Source organism: Aedes aegypti, chromosome 2, assembly GCF_002204515.2.
Source record: "Aedes aegypti strain LVP_AGWG chromosome 2, AaegL5.0 Primary Assembly, whole genome shotgun sequence".
NCBI lineage: Eukaryota > Metazoa > Arthropoda > Insecta > Diptera > Culicidae > Aedes > Aedes aegypti.
The window spans coordinates 172,300,298-172,321,849 of NC_035108.1; the positions used below are offsets into that span (position 1 = coordinate 172,300,298).

At 38.0% G+C, this 21,552-nt stretch overlaps 1 protein-coding gene across 1 annotated transcript in view; it reads right to left on the reverse strand.

Moving 5' to 3' along the window:
* The window catches only part of LOC5575064, a 172,638-nt gene extending 151,654 nt beyond the window's left edge, over positions 1-20,984 (reverse strand). Inside the window, exon 1 of the mRNA XM_021843159.1 lies at positions 19,935-20,984. The gene's annotated coding sequence lies outside the window, so the exon portion shown is untranslated. The remainder of the gene's footprint in view (positions 1-19,934) is intronic.
* Between the last annotated feature and the right edge of the window lie 568 nt (positions 20,985-21,552).

The following is a 21,552-nucleotide window of genomic DNA, read 5'->3' on the forward strand; positions in this document are numbered from 1 at the left end:
ACGAAATTTTGGAGGAAAAGTCTGGAAAGTATTCAAAATCAATGAAACAGTCAGTCAAGTCATCGTGCAAAAGTTTGGGTTCACCCCTCAGTATGATGCAAATCGTGCAAAAGTTTGGGTTCACTTGAACTTACTTAAATCTGTGAAATCTCAAACCAATTATGTACGCGCCATTATTTGCGCTCAAAAAAGCTTTAAACTATTAAAATCGAAAAATGGCAGACAACATGGACAAATTAAATATGATTTTTCAGTGTGTTTTTTGAAAAATGTCACAACTTTAAGTAAAAATTTAGTATACAAAGTTCAAGGAATGTTTTTGGAAAAATACATACGAAGTAAGAATAACTCTTTGTCTTTCGAATGCGACTCAAAGAGTTTCAATTGGACGTGTAATCACAGAGATATGAACAGAACAATTTTGCATGTTTTTTAGGAGTTGAACCCAAACTTTTGCACGGGAGTGTACGTTTGCTTTGTAATATAATATAATGGATAACTTTATGTTTAATTAGAACATGTTTACCTCCATTCCTTGTTTGTGGGTCGATGCTGAGAATATGCTGCAGCGTCACTGAAAGCATCGTGATTGTAGGCAGTTTTTCTGCGCAAACTAATTGCCTTATCATCGATTGTATTGATAGCCACCATAGCTTTCAGTTTTCCTCAAATATGCTTCCAAAATAGTACTATATACAGCAAATATATTGCGCTATCAATTTGTGCCAGCTAGAGAACCACTGGCTCACAATCCCGGACAGCGTCTTTTTGCTTTTGTATTAGTTAATTTTTACACCGAATCACTTTTTTCCTGCAATATAGTTTACAATCTATCATCATATTCACTATTTTGAGCAGTAAAACTAATATTTATTCACACATTCGCGAATGAACCAAGTCTGAAAAGTTTATCAGAAACTTCACAACAAGAACTTGAACAACGCAGGAAAAATGCAAAACTGAAGTTGCGAATTTGTTTTCATTTTTATTCTTTTTATTGCAAAGCTTACTTGATGGCAAATTATTGTCAAATGATGAAATTAGTTTAAATGTAAAGATATAAGCGAATATAACTAGATTTTTATTAAATTTAATAGTTAAATCAATATATACCGATTGAGTGCCCGGATATTGGTCCCGTCCGGATTTCGATTCACCACGGTACCACGGTCATAGAAAATAGCTGCTCTGTAAATACTTCCAGAAGCATCACCTTCAAAAATCTTGATGTTCGATACCCATTTCAATGTGTTTCTGGACATTTTTTGAATTGTCCACGTCCCCCGGGGCACCTGGAACCTACCCTAGAGTGGTCATGGCAGCCGGTAGTGCTAAAAATGCTTCGGAAAGCATCTCCTTTGAAAATCTTGAAGTTTGATGTTCATACTGATATGGTTCCAGGTTTGTGCCTAATTGGCCACTTTCTCCAGGGCACCTGGAACCTACTATAAAGTGGTTAGTGTATCTGATGGTTCTGAAGTTTGATGCCCACTTGAATATAGCTTCAGATAATATATACATGATTAGAAATACAAACATCTTCGTCTTCTTCTTTCTGGCGTTACGTCCCAACTGGGACAAAACCTGCTTCTCAGCTTAGTGTTCTTATGAGCACTTCCACAGTTATTAACTGAGAGCTTTCTTTGCCGATTGACCATTTATGCATGTGTATATCGTCTGGCAGGTACGAAGATACTCTATGCCCTGGGAATCGAGAAATTTTCCTTTACGAAAAGATCCTCGACCTGTGGGATTCGAACCCACGACCCTCAGCATGGTCATGCTGAATAGCCGCGCGTTTACCGCTACGGCTATCTGGGAAATACAAACATGTCTGACCAAAAAAATGAAGCATGTTTTACGGAAATGGTCATATTTCTGAAGATTTTCATCAAATCTTAATGCGTCCGGCGGCATTCAGTTCCTTTTAGTTCTAGTTCCTGGGAAAATTGTAAACATCACACCGCACAGAAATACAAGCGACAGAATAAATGCGATTTGGACAATCCGTAACATCTCCGGTATCCGGTGGCCAATATGCATGACCGAGCAAGTTCCTAAGACTAGACCAAATTTGCCGTTGACTGCTTCCAGTTGCATCAAATTTCATCTTTTTTTCATAAAGTTGATTCACTACTGTGATGGGACGCTTATGCAAAATTTGTCCCATTAAGAGAATGAAAGCATAAGCGTCATTTAATGAGCGTCTCAATTATTACACATTTTCATTATAAACACCCAATGTCTATTATTTTGTCCAGTTAGTAGTTAGCTGTTGGGTGTGCCGATAAAATTGTTTATTTAAACTTGTTTAGTATTGTTTTAATGTGAAAGTATGGAACACCATTTTGATTCAAATGCCAAACACTAAGTTCATTTTGATTCAAATTCCGAACAGCACGAATAAATCGCCATAAAACCAAATATTTATCAAAGCAAATACTGAGCTTATTTAACTGGTTTTACTACTCCCAAAGGATAAAATAGATTGGAAGACGTTAAAATTGAACTGCAATAGACTGCCATTTCTTTGTAATTTGATGACATATTTCAGAGAAACATTTCAACCAAGTCGCCATACAAAATCCGTGTATCCGGAATGAGTCTGTTCGGAATTTGAGACAAAACGGTATTATACAAAAGTTTAAGTCCTATTTTCATGCTCGGTGGATTAAACTACTAAAAAGGTTATTAAAACAAAGTTTAAACTTCGTTTGGACGTCTATGAAGTCTGTGTATTATACAACTTTGACGACCTTTAGCACAAAGTTGTGATGTGTTGGAATATTCCTGAGAGTAGCAACGTTTTCTCCAACCTCAAATTTACTGCAGGTACAGGAAGGCCATTAGCCGAGTGGTTAGAGTCCGCGGCTACAAAGCAAATCCATGCTGAAGGTGTCTGGGTTCAATTCCCGGTCTGTCCAGGATCTTATCGTAATGGAAATTTTCTTCGATTTCCCTGGGCATAGAGTACATTCGTACCTGCCACACGATATACGAATGCAAAAATGGCAACTTTGGCAGAGAAAGCTCTCAGTTAATAACTGTGGCAGTGCTCATTAGAACACTAAGCTGAGAAGCAGACTCTGTCCCAGTGAGGACGTTAATGGCATAATGGAAAAAAGAAAAAGACATATAATGATCTTCGAGACACGCATTCGTTGAAAGTTAGATCGAAATTGTCAATCATTGCGCATGAAACCAACAATCAAAAAGAAAATTTACCCCATTCTTCGATATAGCTTAGCTTAGCTTAGACTGACTACTAGAGTGATGCAAATTTTGAAATGTTTGCTCCCCTATGCTTAAACGATTTTATTTATGGCAAATAGCATTCTCCCAAAGTTTCAAGTGATTCGGAATAAATTTGACTGTGCACACGCCATTTGAAGTTTATATGGAGATTACTATGGAAAACGCCAATCTTTTGTGTTCAGCCCTCTAACACGACATCATAATATTTTAGGTAAAAGTGAACACACTCATCTTATGTGAAAATTTCCCAGCTACAACTTTGCCAAAGACCACTTTTTGATTGGACCTCACGATAAATTGTTATTCTTCATCATAAAGTTGTTTTGCATGTAGCATGCTTCATCAACTGCTCGGCAGGCAACAGCGGTGCTCCTGGCGGGAAGTATAGATCAAAGTAATCCAGGCTACTATGTTCTACAGCAAAAAAGCAGTGTTGCTCTGAAACTAATTGAATGATCATCTCAGCACGATTTGGACTTTGTTATCAATAATAACAAATAATCCTTACGTCCCATCGAAATGTGGTCTTCGGGAAAGTTGTAGCTGGGAAGTTTTGACATAAGATGAGTGTGTTCACTTTTACCTAAAATATTATGATGGCGTGTTAGAGTGCTGAACACAAAAGATTGGCGTTTTCCATAGTAATCTCCATATAAACTTCAAATAGCGTGTGCACAACCAAATTTCTTCCGAATCACTTCAAATTTTGGGAGGATCATTTTCATCATAATTAACATCGTTTAAGCATAGGGGAGCAAAAACTTCAAAATTTGCATCAGTCTACTGACTACACATATCAATGGTTGCTATTCCGTGATTGACCGAAGTCAGCGAAAATGCACAAAGAATCAACTAGAAGTACGGCTGGGATTGGCCATAATCTTCTTCAGTGTGCATAATTCAATGTCTCTTTTTATACAGGATCAATAACGGCGCCGGCCACGTCCTTGCAGTCAGGTAGGATTGGAGGAAGGAATGTTAGTGTGTAACCTTTGCTATTTGGAGACCGTGTTTTCCTCTGCATCTCCACAAAGGTTACTGGGAGGGATTTTTGTTAATGGGGAGGATCGTTGGGTCACAGGATACACTTTGATAAGCGATTAGACCATAATAAATAATTTGACGCGAGCAAAAGATCAAACACTAGACAATTTACCCCATTCTTCGGTATAGAAGAAAAAGTGGAAGGACAAGTTACACAGGAAAAACATTCGCACCAATGTTTACGCTCGTTATTCTTTTTCGGTTCAGAAGGCGTGATAAGTGGGCGGCTGATAGGAAATGTCTACACAGTTCCCTTTTCGTTTCGAGCCTTGCTCGTTTTTTATGATTTGCCACACTGGAATGCTCCGATATTGCAAAATATCATTCTTTGATTTGGTGCCTTTATCAAATGGAAATATCAATATATTTTGTATGAGTTATGTATAGGGTAATTCGGGGCAGCATACAAGGAAGAAATTCTTGACATCTTATTAGGTTAGTTGTTCACAGATATAAACACAATGAATTTCTTTTCTAGTATTACGAAGTTATCATGAATGCAGTTTTAAGAGTTGTTCTAAGAATAATATTCAATTTTTATGTATTGAGTTTTCATGGTAAAAATATGATAGATAATTAAGAAACCTCAATTCCAATTAGAATTGCCCTCTCGGGATAATCTAGCAAAGATGGACTTTCATAATTTGCAACTTTGTATGCTGAACACGCCAGTCTAGCTGTTACTTATAAAAAAATCACACATCGTTTTATAGAATTCTTTGAATTTATTTGTTGATACCTAAGACAAGCCCTGACAGATCAAGTGCAAAAATGAAACCAATTGTTTTTCAAAAAAGATTTCTCATTGATTGTTTTGACAAAGGCCTACCTTCAAATCGTTGGGTTGAATTACAACCGGGCATTTTGTAAAAGTATCCCAGCATTGCTAATTCAAAAACTAACGTTTTTACACAAAGTTTAAGATTCTTTCATGAAAACTTTTCAATTCAAATATACTTGTATTTTAAATTGCTTAGCCCGATAGGTCCCTAAAATTCTAAAATAAATAAAGCAACTGTGTGCGGGCGATAATTAAGTCGAGCTTTTATCGAAAAGCGTATGTGCGGGCGAAAGCTCAATTGTTATTCTTCAAGTAACAAAAAATTAAAAAAAAAAACAGTGATTGCTATCTAGAATGACACGTTAAAATCGTAGTGAGACGCTATTGAAAACAGAAGACAATCGCAAGTCAGATCAGACACTGATACAGACAACAAAATGCAGCCTCTAAATTCTTGAAGAAGGCGAAATATACGCCGACACGTTGGAAAGTTGTAGCAAAAACCGTTTTAGCTGCTAAAAGACTGGTAGACTCGATTAAACACATAAAAACATAAACAAGGAATCTTAATAGGGCGATATTCAAAACTGAAAAGACAATAGATGGCACTTTTTCAGTGCTAGTAAAAACGAAATCCTGAAGCAAAGAAAGCACCACGGAAGATGAACTGAACACGAAAAGTTATGTATTTACATTACACTTGATTTCTAATCACTACTTTTTTGATCCAGTTTCTCTATTGCAAGTAATTTACGTTTTTCATTATTTTCCATACGATTTGACAGTTCTCCGACTACCATTCTTCCATGCGCTTGTGTTGAAAGTTTGAGAAATTTGAGAATCCAGCGTAGCGCGATCAGTGAGTGGAATACAAACATCAGTGTCGCCGTTCGGCGGCCGGTAAGAGAAACTGAATGTTCGAAGGGTTGTTGTCTGTAATTTTTGCCGCTGGCGCCAAATGTTAGCGTTTAGTCGTTACCCTATTGTTAGCATTGTAATTGAAATTGTATTAATTTTCTCAAAAATATATCTGATTTTTTTTTTAAATATAAATCTAAAGTAGGTTGCATTCTATAGTGCACTGATTAAATGATACGTGCTCAAAGAACACCAAACTATGAGCATCGGAATTCAAATTTATTCATAATATGGTTTTAATAAAAGAATTAGTAGAACTACACATTGGTCGCAAAGTCATATCTAGGAGGACCAAAATGGTTGCGCCTAAACCTTCAATTTTTGATATATGATGTCTTTGGAAAGTTTCTCTATATTTTTCAAACATTTTTTTCTGTGTTGAAAAATTAGGGTGACCCGCGAGTTTATGGTTCGCGAGTTTTTTTCAACCAAATAAATTAGGGTGATCCTAAAAATCAGTGTTTTCTTGATTACTTTTTATACGAACATTTATCGGGAAAACTTTGTTCCGAGCGCTTTTGGAACTTTTTATATTTTTATAGCTCAACTTTTTGCCGAACAAACTACTGTTCTATCTCTTATGGCTGCAGAGTTATCAGAGATTTTCTTCGAAAAAGTTATTGTTTTCAGGTCTAAATCGGATTTTATATCTTTTGTCGCCATTAGAAAGATAATATTTTTCACTATACATTTGAAAAAAAAAAACTGTGAGGACGTTGTTTTGTTTGAAGAGATTAACAAAATTTTGAATATAAAATGTTTTAAACAAAAATCGTGCAAAATTGAAAGTTCTGAAAGTGTTGTAATAAACAGTTTTCATAGCAAATCAATTTTCCTTCTTTCAACTCCTTAGATTCCGCTTACTGTGATCGATCTAATATCAGTACACCCGATTCTGTTTTTGCACGGTTTTTTTTACACGGCCGTGCAAAAAAAAATTCCATACATTTCCAACCAAACTCTTATTTTTGCATGAAACGTCGAGAAATGGTGTTACTGATCGAAGTGTGCCGTGATATCAAACGGACGCAAAAAATTGTCTCTGCCGTCAAAAATCTGTAGAATTTTGACTATTTCTATCTTTAGACTGTGTTTTTATTAAATTGTTATGTAAAAGAAGAATACAGTGAACAAAAGTGAAAGTGCAGTGAGTGATTTGATGTGTGTTTCTGGTGCGGAGTTTTCGCTAGATTTTAGCTGCCGTATCTAGAACGGAATGCATTTTTGCATCCAGAGGAGACAGACGACTGCCATGAATCAATCCGGTGAGTTTGTTCCAATTACTTGAAACTAGCATCTTAGAATCTGTTAGGTTTTGTGCGTTCTGAAATGCATGACGATGTAAAGTTATTTGCTATGCCTTTTTCGCGTTTCCGGTTGTAGTGCGGAAGGTATGTTAAATATACGCGTTCCAACATGTCAGTTGTCAGGAAACTGGCTGTGTGTTATCGTTTCTAGCTCAAATTTTGTTCCCGTGTTTTTTTGTCGCTTGTTTATAGAAATGAAAATGTTCTCGGTTTGCACGTTCCGGTTGATTTATTGTTAGCCACCGCGTTCTGCTTGCACGACTGTTACCCGCGTACATATTCAAAACAGTTTTTTTTTTCGGAATTATCCGATGACACTAAAGGGATCGGTTCTGCTTTGTATTTTATTGAGCAGAAAACTAATTATCATCACATAATTAAGCATTATTTTCTCTTTTGATTGCCGACTTTCAAAAGATTAAATTGAAAAAAAAAAAAACATAAATAATACATGCCCTGGGTCATCGCCAGCTTTTCAGGCGAACCATGACCTAATACCTTTCCCAACTCCTCCTCCGTAGCACTTATGAGGGCGTCGCTGAGTCGGTGGCCTCTCATTAAGTAAGTGCTACATCAACATTTCCTTCCCCTATCCCAAGTTACGGTAAAGATGGGCGTGGCCAGGAATAGCAATATTCATGCGCTTGGTAATATTGTCCAAGATTGGGTCAAGGTTTTTCCCCAGCCTTGTCTCTGAAAGCGGTCTGGATGAAATTATCAAACGAAACATTAATATTGCTAGTATCCAATCTACGAAGTATACCGTAACAACGCTAACGCTAACGCTAACGAAACGTCGAGAAATGGTGTTACTTTTTTGCATGGTTTTTAAATTTTGAACTGAAAACTTTTTTTACACGGTACGCATCCATCCTCACAGTTTTTACCATGAAGAGAGAAAAAAATGATCTGTCTAATGGCGATAAGAGATTGAGAATCCGTTTGCGCCTTTCAGAGATATCGGAATTTGATCACTTTTTCCAAGAAAATCTCTGATAACTCTGCAACCATAAGATATAGAACAGTAGTTTTTCGGCAAAAGTTACGCAATAAAACGTTCTAAAAGCGCTCGGGACAATTTTTTTCCGAGAAATTAACGTATAAAAAGCTATTAGGAAAAAACTGATTTTTCAGGACCAGATAGAAATTCAAGAGATAGAAATTTGAATTCTTCTGCAAAATTGCTTCAAATTGGTTGTTCTAAAACATTGTTCAACATTATATAGGCCTAAATGCGTCAACAAAAAAAACACATACTCTGATCTCGTAAACCAAGCGGGCCACTCTAATTCCACATCACCGAAAAAATTGTCTGAAAAATATGGAGAAACTTAGCCGAAGACACCATATATCTAAAATTGACGGTTTAGGAGCAATCATTTTTTCTTATTTTCAAATCATTTTTTCTTACTTTGGGACCAATGTGCACTGGATTCTATGTCGTTACGGTAGTTGGGTGTAAAACATCAGGGCAGTTGCAGCTGAGCTGTCACGTCCTGTCCTAGTTCGAAACGATCCTGCACATTGAGATCAATCAAGAGCATAATTATTTAAATCTCAGATTAGAAAGATGATGTTAGAAGACTATTTGCTATTCTACGATGTCATGCACACGACTAGCAACAGAATATTCTGCTCTTTTGGATTCCCTCTAAATTTAAAATATTTTTTCTCCAATCGTGAATTTAAATAGTTGTTTTAATATCTCAAAACTCAATTCCAATAAAGTTGATTTTTCAGGAAGATTTTTGCTTATAATGCTATTGAAGGACCACGCCTACCAAATATTGTTTCAAACAAAGTTTTCATATTCGATGTATGTATTTGAATAGAGAATAGCAGCGTCTCTCATGCCAAATAAAATGATTTAACTTATGCTGATGAATTGTGAGCATAAGCGATGCTGGTAGTAAATTATCTCACTATGTCCCTGAAAAGTTTTTGCATTATTCCGGATCTCAAGTTCCCCGATTAAAGTGGCAACTATATGAGTGATCCTGAAACCTTACTTGTAGCATATTTATTTCAAAACCAAGTCAAAAAAGTAAAATATAGGTAAATAATAAGTAGTTTTAAATATAAGTAAATATAAGTGTTTTGGGTAACTTTGGCTCACTGATGGGGCAAAAGATCGTTTAAGACAATCTCAAAAACTGTAATAACTATAAATGGGTGAATATTTTGACATAAGTTGTAGCCAATATGTTGGAGGTTCATTATGTGGTACTTATTGATTTTCAATTGTTTTAGTTTTGCGGAAATATTGATTATAACACTAAGGTTAAACTTTTGCCCTATCGTACTCTATCCCTGTCAAAATTTATATGCGTTTTTATTTGTAGGAAACAAAATTCCTGTATTCCACCTCAGTTCAAAGAACAAGATTGTCATTGTAAATATGTTTCAGAAAATATGTTTAAGTTCGACGAATGGTTTTTCTTATGATAATCATTGACAATTAACGATTCAACTACATATCAAGGTGTTTTTTTATTTCTTCATCTTTAAAAAAAAAAATATGGTACTCAGAGCTGCTTATCAGTATGAAACTTTATGTGTGTAATAAATTTGAAAAAATAATGTATATTTCAGCGTAGGTGCGATATTTTTATGATCTGTCAAAGGCACACATGAGTTGACGAGCAATTGTGTTGCTCAGGGTATGCATTCAACGTAACGTTTATATTGATTTTCAACAAAATTTAGTTAAATGTTTTACCTTCTTGTTTCGTCGTCAACCCCTCCGTAGAGCATTAATTAAATAAAACTCAATTTGTCGCTAATTACACCTTCCAGGAAGTTAGGAAGACACGTGAACCTCGGCCTGTCGCTTTGGCCATGCCGCTCACTCACTCACTCACGGTCTGGTGGATGATGTGTTTGCAACGTAACGAGGTCTCGCTTCCGTATTTTCGACCATGTTAGTTTCTCCAGACTTCACTGACAAATTTTAATAAATGTCAAAATCCTATGTGCAAACACATATAACCTCCGGCGCCATCGTTTCTTGGTAGAATATTGCCTAGGCAAGCCGCATTAGTGGAGGCATAAAGAGGGCGAACATTTTGATAGGATGGAATAGGTACTCATATCTTGTTGTTGGTGGATAACTTCAAAAAATACACCCACAAGCTGAGTAGACTAAATACATTGCTTTCACCCACCGTGAGGATAAAGTTTCCTCAAGGCCAGTTTGCTGTATTATAGTGGGTTGAAATGGAACGACAGCACTGTAATTCTTAGTGATATCTTGTTCCTGTTTTTTGGCATTACGTTCCTCCTAGATTCTCGGTTTTTGAATGGTAAAGAGGACGAACTGTTTAATTTTCTAACTGTTAATAACATACGTATAGCAGTTATTGCTGAATTTTATTTGCAACCTAGATCCAAACTCAAAAGAAATCCAAACTTTTTTGGTTAACGTAATGATCAGCTTGATGCAGCATCATTCATAGGCGTATATAATTTGATTCAAACTGCATACTAAGCTTCTGTGAATGTTACCGTAATCTCAACAGTTGAACAGTTCGGTAAAATAAAATACCGTAATTCCGTCGAAATTTTACAGATTCCGGTGATTTTTTACCGAATACTGTAGAAATTTTCCGTACTCCGTTAATTTATTTCACCGAACTGTTCAGCTGTTGAGATTTTACAGGAATCCATAAAATAATTTAAGTGTGTGGTTTGTGGAAATTGATTCGCAATAAGACATAAGAATTTGTGACTACAATGTCAAACATTGCTCATGGGAAAATTTGCAACGGCCGAATTTTATTTGACGAGTGCTCTTCAGCATATTTCTCAATGGGGCTGTGCACAAAAGTCATTCGGTCTCTTTCACTCCTCTGTAAAATTAGTAAAAAACAAGGCCAGTAAACGTCAAAATCCCATGCAAAATCAAAACAGTGTAGAGCCCCATTCAATACCCTGATTGGCCTACTGGTTTTTCTTCTTCTAGAAACCTTTCTACGATTGACTTGGTCTTAACAGTAGAAGCATTAAACTAATGTCACTGCTGTTCGTGTTACCAACATCTTGTTTGCCACGAATTGACAGCGATGATCAATTTCACCCGAATTTACGGTACCGGGCCTCAAGGTGTCAGATTAATTTTAAGAACCAAAACAACATCATGGTATAGAACAAACAATGAAAAACCATAATTTAAGGTAATAACAATTGAAATCAGTTTTGTGACAACTACGCCATTAGCGTTCTACTACTAATAGTTCTATTGTCTTAACCCACTTTAGTCACATTTGTTACCTGTTGATTACTCACGCTGATTTCGATTCTGATCGTGTCCTCGACAACTGCCAAATCATATACTTTGGGTTAATTATCAGTACTGCAAGTCTGAGAGAATGGAAAAACTGGACTTGGTTACTAACATTTGACACTAATAAAAATAAATAAATAAATAAATAAAGTAAATAAAAATGTAAAGGCTTTTGTTTGTCACGAAATAGCTTGAGAACGAGCCAATGGACTTACCGTATACTTTCACTGTTAAGTTCTTAAAGTGAATCAATATGTTCGTACGTAGAAAAAGTTTGGGAAAGTTTTCAGAAAAGTAGAGAAAACGAGAGAAAATTAATCTGTTTTATTCCATTGTAGTTTGAATGACATTTTTCATCCGCCTACTTGATGGCTAGGCAAAGTTTGTTCTTACCACTAGTATATAATTAAAAATGTTGGAACACAATGCATAATTTATTAAATTTTCTTCTTAACAACACCATCAAAGTTAGCCAGTTTTACGGTACAGGAAAATCTAAAATGCAACAGAAATTCTCATCACGACATAATAACAAATCCAAACTGTCCGACCAGACATAATAAGCACATTCTTGCCGGGAAGTTGAGTCTTGTTTAATCACTTCCGACCGCATGAACATAACTTCGCCGCCAACTCAACAGAGCGGCCATTTAATTCCGGTTGTATGCTTTAGGTATATGTACGTCTACCATTCGTCATCCTCTGTTGACTGTTGATGTTGGTTGTGGTTTGTTTCATTCTGAGAGTTCGAAAACCACAACCACCCATACCATTCGATGTGGATTCCACCATAAAAGGTGGAAATAAACTCGCAATATCTAATCACAATGATTTCCACGATTACGGTCTGACGAGTTTCAGCGTCACAAGAACCCACATGTGCAAGGTGGGTGGTTTGTAGAATAAATGAAGTATTTTTCTCTTTGACTCAAGCCTTCAAAGGTCAAAAGTCAGATGCGGACGAATATCTCAGTGAGTGCCCACAGCAGGTCCACCGGCTCCACACGTAACCCAAATGCCGGGCACCTTTAGTTTACTAGATATGTACATCTTGCACATGCTCGTGTTTTTCAACAACAAACCTCCGAAATGTCTGCACGCGTTTTCCACCCACGTTGGTTGTGTAGTAGAAACGAAATAAAAAAAATTCTCTCCAGTGTAAATGCACACATTCAGGGAGGAAACCCTTGCAAGAGATTCCCATAGGTGAGCATAGATTTTCCGAATCCGGCTTTGATACTCTCGCGCTCTCTGGGTGCTTATACACCAAGCTGGGCGGTTGATGATCCGATGTGACGCTGATTCTGGGTTACTCATATAGGCTCAATCACACTCATTCCGGTACATTCAGCGGAGATCCTTTGCATTGCTTCGAAACAGTGTGGCCGAATAATCAACTTATTTTAAATAGGACGTTTGACCTTTTTTTCCGATATTTACAGGAGGTTAACGTATGAATGATAATGTGTTCAATTTGCTTCCATCTGTCAGTTTTCATTTTTTTCACTATGGTCATTTTTTATATTATACTAATAAAAATAGCCTTGTTTATGATTAAAACAGTTATGATTTAAAAAAAAAATGTACTTGAGTACTTACTAGATAATAAATTCATCTGACTTAACTTTCATCGTAGCAACATGCCTTATTGAGATATTATTGGAGATATTATAGGAGTTGAATTTTGGAAGCATCTTATATTTGGTGTATGGCCATTAGGCCGAATGTCGTTTGGCCGAACGCCATTTGTCCGAATGCTATTTGGCCGAAAGGGTCGTTTGGCCGAAATACGAACAAAAAATAATTGAATTGCTACATTTGATGTATAGGATTCATAGGTGTGGCCCGATAACATCTAATTAATTTGATGTTTTGTTTATGTGACGGGACGTCATGTTTGTCTATAAAGAAATTATAATATAACCCGTTAACTCAGGAAGAAGTTGTGAGCTCCCCATATCGCGTCAAGACTCTAAGCTGAGGGTTGATTTGCCCCTGGTGTGCTGGAGTTTCAAGTGTCGTCTTAAGATTTCATGATATTTTTTTCATACTTCAAAACCTATTCCTTTGAGTTATACTGGTTTCATTATTGCTGTTTGCGTTTGAGGTGCAAATACAGTGTAACTGAGCATCAAACACGGCAACACAAAGTAACCAAAGGATACATAGCAACCATAATCCTTATTACCGCCAACCTAGCAAAGAAAACTTATCGTTGACTTCGCCCTGTTGAAAAATCTGACCGCTTTTGGTGTTCCCGCATTTGATATTTGCATTTTAAACTCACACAGCAGTACAATTGGCAATAATTTAATGGCTTTAATTGGCTTAAATCTTGATTGAGAATTTTTCCTTCTTTAAATCATTGGCAGTTCCTTGTAGTTATACTGCTATAGCCACTATTTGCATTATATTATGCTATTCTTTCGAAAGGGAAGTATTTTTGAAAGTTATTAGACTTGAAGCTTAAAATACTTTTACAAAGAGTTCTGCTCAAAACATATTTTTTTAGCTCAAGGGTTAACTTTGGCAAGATGTCTTCTCCACCAAGATTAAGATTGCAACGTATGAACTGAACTCTAGAAGAAGTTTACTGTTTCTCTGTTGTGAAAAAAAGAAGCCAACACTTGTGGTTGCTAGAACTTTGAACTAATTTACTTCGTACGATTCGAGTGTTCAAAGCAAACCGATCCAGAAGGACGAATTTGTTATAAACCGTTTTAATTATTGTCAAATGCTGACTATAAACGCAATGTTGGAAGCTATACCGCTAACAGAGAAGTGAAAAGTTGCTTACATTTTGGATGTTCTTCTTCCAGGAATGTCTGTTTCTTGAACTATCACTAAGGAGCTATTTTTGTAAATCAATAAAGATATATCGGGACGGACCTGGTGTAGGGGTTAGAACACATGCCTCTCACGCCGAGGACCTGGGATCGAATCTCATCCCCGAGATAGTCACTAAAAATTTCAGTAGTGACGACTTCCTTCGGTATGGAAGTAAAGCCGTTGGTCCCGAGATGAACTAGCCCAGGGCTAAAAATCTCGTTAATAAAGATAGAAAAAAAATATCCTTCTTTAAGAATATGCTGAATAAGTTCTGTACTAAGATTTGAAAAGGGCCCAAGAGAACTTGAGCCTTTTTTCAGAAACATTGCTATTGTGCCCGCCCACGCAAACCAACACCACTATCCGAAATATTGGTGTTAGCTCTTCATGATAGTGGTATTGGTGAGCGTGACCGAGTTGAATTGAGCTCAGCAGCAGCTTGCAAATCCAATGTTTACCATTGTCGATGTGGCCTTTTGAAATGTTTGTCCAGATCTTCTTTGAAATTCATTACAAATGCATGCTAACTATAGTTCACTATTGTTTTTAATTTGGCCGAGTGTACCAAATGGCATTCGGGAAAAAACGACGCTTTCGGCCAAACGGCATTTGGCCAAATAACCCGGAACCTTATATTTTTGCAAGTTTGATGAGAAAAATTTGCAAGCTTTTTTTTCTTATACAGATGATTCGAAGTCTTTGTCCTTTGGTGGTAGGACAGTATCATCTGCAAGCAGACATTTTTGACACCTCATGGTAACTTAGATAAATCAAATGTAGAAATATTTTACAACATTGATCTCATTATTATGCCTTTAGAAACGATTGCTCTTTCAAGCAGTCTTGTGGTTTCCTCAAAAGCCAGTTCCCCGAAAGGGGAACGGCCGTATACGTTTGGCATAATGGATATTTGGGATAAAGAGAGTTATATTCCTTCGCCAAGATACTACATGTTGTTGTATGGAACTTTATTATGCCAAACGTCCTTATACGAAACGTTTTTATGCAAAATGGGCAACCTCTTTCCTCCAATACTCCGTTTTCCCTACTTAATTGTCTATTTCCACGAAAAGATATTGACACTCAGAATTGTTATAAATTATGCAAGGTGGTGAATGATCCGGTCATCTAATATGCACGCTTACCAATTTGATTGAAGATTGTTTTAAATTTCACAGTTCTCAGCATTTTTGACAATAAGTGTTTGATTGACAATCACTATCTCTATCTTATCTTTATCTTGTTTCTAGCTCTTTTGGGAAAACGGGTCATTTAAGAAAATGGCATTTGCTTATGCAAACCTGAATCAACTCTATGTTGGGAGCGGCTCACAACAGCGTCTGTTCCCCATGTCAGGGGCGGCTGATCATCGTACGAGTGCCAGAGAAGGACTTTAAGCTAAACTGCACACTATGGTCCTCCGAACATTGGGGGAATTGTTCTCCGGAAATCCAGGGGGTTGGTGCCAGGCCATGCAAGCCAATCGTAGAAACACATCAGCACAGGAACGTCAACGAGAGAATACGGACCGGAACAATCGGCAAAGACCACAGCGACGGAAAGGGATTAGCGATTGAAAAGTCGGTACGTGGAACTGCAAATCTTTCAACTTCATCGAAAGCACACGCATACTCTCCAATGTACTGAAGATCCGCGGCTTCGACATCGTAGCGCTGCAGGAGGTGTGCTGGACAGATTCGATGGTTCGAACGTTTAGAGGTAATCATACCATCTACCAGAGCTGCGGCAACACACGTGAGCTGGGAACAGCTTTTATAGTGATATGCAAAGGCGCGTGATTGGGTGGTGGCCAATCAATGAACGAATGTGCAAGTTAAGAATCAAAGGCCGATTCTTTAACTTCAGCATAATTAACGTGCATAGCCCACACTCTGCAAGCACTGATGATGACAAGGACGCATTTTACGCGAGTACAACCACTGCCCAAGCCACGATGTCAAGATCATCATAGGAGATTTGAACGCTCAGGTTGGCCAGGAGGAGGAGTTCAGACCGACGATTGGAAAGTTCAGCGCCCACCGGCTGACGAACGAGAACGGCCTACCGTATCGGTATACCTGGAGATCACCTCAGCAGACTGAATCGCAAATCGACCACGTTTCGATCGATGGACTGCACTTCTCCGATATAACCGACTTCAGAACCTATCGTGTCGCTAACATTGACTCTGACCACTACCTGGTGATGGTAAAACTGCTCCCAAAACTATCCGTCATCAACGATGTACGGTACCGATGTCCGCCTTGGTACAATCTCGAGCGACTGAAACAACCGGATGTTGCCAATGCGTACGCGTAGCATCTTAATGCAGCGTTGCCGAATGAGGGCGAGCTCGATAGGGCCCCTCTTGAGGACTGCTGGAGGACAGTCAAAGCAGCCATTAACGACGCTGCCGAAAGCATTGTCGGATGGAACGGAGATCAAGAAACGATTGGTTCGACGAGGAGTGCCAGTTGGTTTTAGAGGAGAAGAATGCAGCGTGGTCTGCAATGCTGCAGCACGCGACAAAACGTGGAGCGTTATAGACTGAAGCGGAAACAGCAAACCCGCTTATTCCGGGACAAAAAAGCGCCGCCTGGAAGAGGTGGAATGCCAAGAGATGGAGTTGCTGTACCGTTCTCAGGAAACGCGGAAATTCTATCAGAAGCTCAACACATCCCGTAAAGGCTTCGTGCCGCGAGCTGAAATGTGCCGGGATAAGGATGGGAGCGTCTTGACGGACGAAAGAGAGGTGATTGAAAGGTGGAAGCAGCACTACGATGGACACCTGAATGGCGCAGAGAACACAGGCACAGAAGGTAAAGGCTATGTCAGCATAGCGGACAGTGGAAACCAACCAACTCCCACGATGGGGGAAGTTAAGGATGCCATTCAACAACTCAAAAACAACAGGGCCACTGGCAAGAATTGTATTAGAGCTAAACTCATCAAGATGGGCCCGGACAGGTTGGTCACTTGTCTGTATCAACTGATAGTCAGAATCTGGGAAACGAAACAGCTACCGGAAAAGCAGGCATCAAAATTATCAGATAGACGATGATACTATCATCTATCTGATAGACAACTGATACTATCAGTTCAGCCAGATGATACTATCCCTTCCTGTCTATCTCTGATAGTATCACTGAGAGAACGGTTTCTATCAGAGATAGAGGATAGAGAGATAGTATCCCTATCCCAAAAATTTCTCATCATGATACTAACAGTACAACATCTCTCAATTAATAATGATAGAGTTTCTATCTCAATCAATTGATAATATTATATAATAAAAATTGTTGGACTATGGGCCTAGAAAATTAACTAAATTCCATATTTAGCGGTTTCAGGAGTGTAAGAATCATTGAAAACCCATACAACATGGGTATTTTCGGAACGGGCACGACGAAAAAATGATGATAATCGATGTCCGACGCCATTTTGAAATCCAAGATGGCGGCCTCCGGATAAGTAAAATCATTGAAAACCCATGCAATATGGGTATTTTCGGAACGGGCACGACGAGAAAATGATTAAAATCGATGTCCGACGCCATTTTGAAATCCAAGATGGCGGCCTCCGGATAAGTAAAATCAAATGAAACCCATACAATATGGGTATTTTCGGAACGGTCGTGAAGAGGGAATGACGAAAATCGATGTCTGACGCCATTTTGAAATCTAAGATGGCAGCCTCCGGGTTAGTAAAATCGTTGAAAACCCATGCAGTATGGGTATTTTCAGAACGAGCGTGAAGAGGAGATGACGAAAATCGATGTCTGACGCCATTTTGAAATCCAAGATGGCGGCCTCAGGATTAGTGAAATCATTGGAAACCCATGCAATATGGGTATTTTCCGAACGGGCACGACGAGAGGATGACGAAAATCGATGTCCGACGCCATTTTGAAATCCAAGATGGCGGTCTCTGGATTAGTGAAATTATTGGAAACCCATGCAATATGGGTATTTTCGGAACGGGCGCGACGAGGGGATGACGAAAATCGATATCCGGCGCCATTTTGAAATCCAAGATGGCGGTCCCCCGGATGAGTGAAATCATTGGAAACCCATGCAATATATATACCCATGAGAACTTTGAGTTACTTCTATTAGCTCTTTCCCATTATGCGCAAGATTTTGGTTTCGCTTTTTGTTTCAATGGATAGATAGGGATAGCTATGGAAATTTGCTGATAGTATCTTTTTCCCCAAAGATAGATGATAAAGATATGCTTGATCCATCAGTGATGAAAAAATGCTGATAGTATCTCCATCCGTCTATCAATTGATAGAGATAATATAGTCTATCTTCTATCCATCATTTTTCAAGAAGTGATAGTATCCCTATCACTACCCATAGGGATAGTATCATTTGATAGTATCAAAAGATAGACGTGATCCTGACTGAGCTGTCAACGAACGAAAGTGAACCAAGTCTGAGTCGACAAACATGCTATGATTCATGCTGGCGAACTGGTTCCGGTTTCTGTTGCCGTTCCGCTACCATTGCGTTTGGGCCTTTAATCACAGCCACTTTTCCAACGTTTGGATTAAAATTTCAACAAATGTTTTACAAAATTTAACTCTTATTTTTCTCATGCTATACTTTCTTTCCATATTGAACATTGACTCTAAGTGAATCTATTTTTTCAATCATTTTTTTTTAATTATATTTACTATACCAAAAGTGGTTCGATTTTTTTTTTAAATAATATTGTAAATAACAAGTTTGTTGAATAAATTCTTAAGAAAATGTAGAACAATTTGAGTTTATGAAGAAACCAGAAGAACAGAGAAGAGTGAAACGTGGATCTGAAAAGAACTACAAGCAAAGTGATTTTGAATTTTGACTTACTTTTTTTATTGAAAATAATTAGTAGGTTGATTGTGTGCCTATTTTTGTAGAAAATCGGTGAATTTTTATAACCTGTTTATTTGATTTGACGTTTATCGTCAGTAATAACAAAAAGAATAGTACATAAATTTTTAGGGCAAAAAAGAGTACGTCTGGTAACCTTAGTCTAGCCACAGTTTGTTCGTTTGAATGGTGTTTCTCATGTGTTGCGCAAAAGTTTTAGTGAAAACTTTAGATTATTTCAGTCGTGGCCTAATTTCGCCAGTAATAAACTTGTATTCCGAAGAATTCCGTAAGTAATTGTTCGAAAAGCTGATGGAGTATTAAGTAGAGGAGAAGATTACTGAACTTGATGTTGGAATTTCGATTCTCGTTTACATTTTTGTTTTCTTTTTTTAATTTAAATATATTGCAATAAATCGCAATTTTGATATAACTGAAATATGTTGCAACAGACTCCGCCTTTTGCGCTTTTTGCGTTGCTATTCAGTGTAATTGTAAGTCATATTTTCAACAATTGACAACTCTGATTAGTTTCAAGAGATGATTTTATTCTTGAGTTGAAACAATCAGTGCTGCTTGTGTAGCTTGTTAAATCAAGTTATCAGGGTTCTACGTCAAATCTAGGTTTCACTTTCTGTCGTGTGAGATGTAATACTTACAAGGTCATCATTTTTTAAAATTCTCCCATTCTGATGAACGCGATTGTAAACATAGAACTGGCATCCCTGAATTAGTTCACATTTCCCGACTCGACTACATTCCTTTCACAACTTCTTTTTCACGCACACTGTATTCGTCTGGACGCTTCTGCCAGCCGTTCTTCTCTTTTTTCTGCTAATCCCTTTGGCCTTTCGAAGGAGCATCTTGCAAATTTTTAGGGCGAGTTCATCACTCGTTTTCGCTATTTCACTAAAAGCGTTGTCTGGGTTCACTTAAACACGAGGGCGGTTCTACAGATGTATTAATTCGTAGTCTCTAGAAATCGTAATACGGTTCGGAACGTCTAATTAACATAATTAAGATCACTGCATATTTCCCATTCGGGTGAGGAAATTCACAAGCGAACTAAAGATCATTTTACACTTATTTCTTTCTCTCGAACTGCAGTTGAAACATGCTTTAAGTATCCTTTTCTTGAAAATATAGCACGAATCCGGAAAACGCACCTAAGGGTTGAAATTTTTACAGCTGCACCCACTTATTTTTTTCGCAGCAAAGGATGCGTGCAAAATTGGCCTCATACTGACGACTAAAATCTTCTTCGATGTTCCATTGATCTGTATCACAAGTGCTCAGCAGACAACCCCCTAGCTCTAGACTGCATTTCCAACAACAACGCTAACCGATGTCACAATTTGCACAACTCATTTTCCCCACCCTGAAAATGGGCGGTGGTAAACGCATTTTCCGTAGTTTCACAATTAATTAGGGCCAATGGATTTTCACTCGAACTTCACACATACCTGGCAGGACACGGAAACCAGCTGTATGATTGTTTCTACTTTCCTTCACTCATGAGCTTTGAAATCCACACCCCATACTTGAAATGCCTAGCCGCGCAAAGGTATCCTAGTCACACTTGGAGCAGCTGGGCTGGGAGCCTCTTGTATCCTTTCTCTCTCTTCTCCTGCCGCCTAAAAGGTCCCCGAAACTGACTGCTGCTCTAAGTGACAGCAGACTATTCCCCGGTGGTTCCGAGCTGTCGGAAGGTTGTTCGGTTTCTGAAAATGGGATACTGATTTTCCATTTAGCCAGTCAGTGGCCTTTCTACCGTAGAGTGAGTGACTGGAGAAAATGCTCCAGGTGGGAAATTTCTCTCTGAGAACTCTGGAGGACTCTTGTCCTCTCATTGTTCCATTCATTCATGGTTTTTATGATGCACGCGTGGGAGGACTACACTATTATTATTGTTAAAGTTGTGTGTGTAAGCTAGATCCACGCGCGGGAAAATTTGACAATCAGGTGATAATAATGGGTACTAAACATTGCTGTCCTTTGAGAATCATTTTACCCACGCTTAGTACAAAAGCAAAATAGTACCAATTGAAAGCACTATGGGCGTATTTATAAGAGGGAATTGAGCGGGAAACAAACATGATGCATTTTATCATATATCACCGAGTTTATTCGAACCAAAAGTTCGATAACGTTCAATCAAATCCATGGGTAGGGCAAACATAGTTATAGTTTTCCATTACTATTCGAAGTTCAAATAGAGTTAAGATTACGTCACTTGCTATTTTGTATACCGTAATCCGGGGTAACATTGATCAGAGT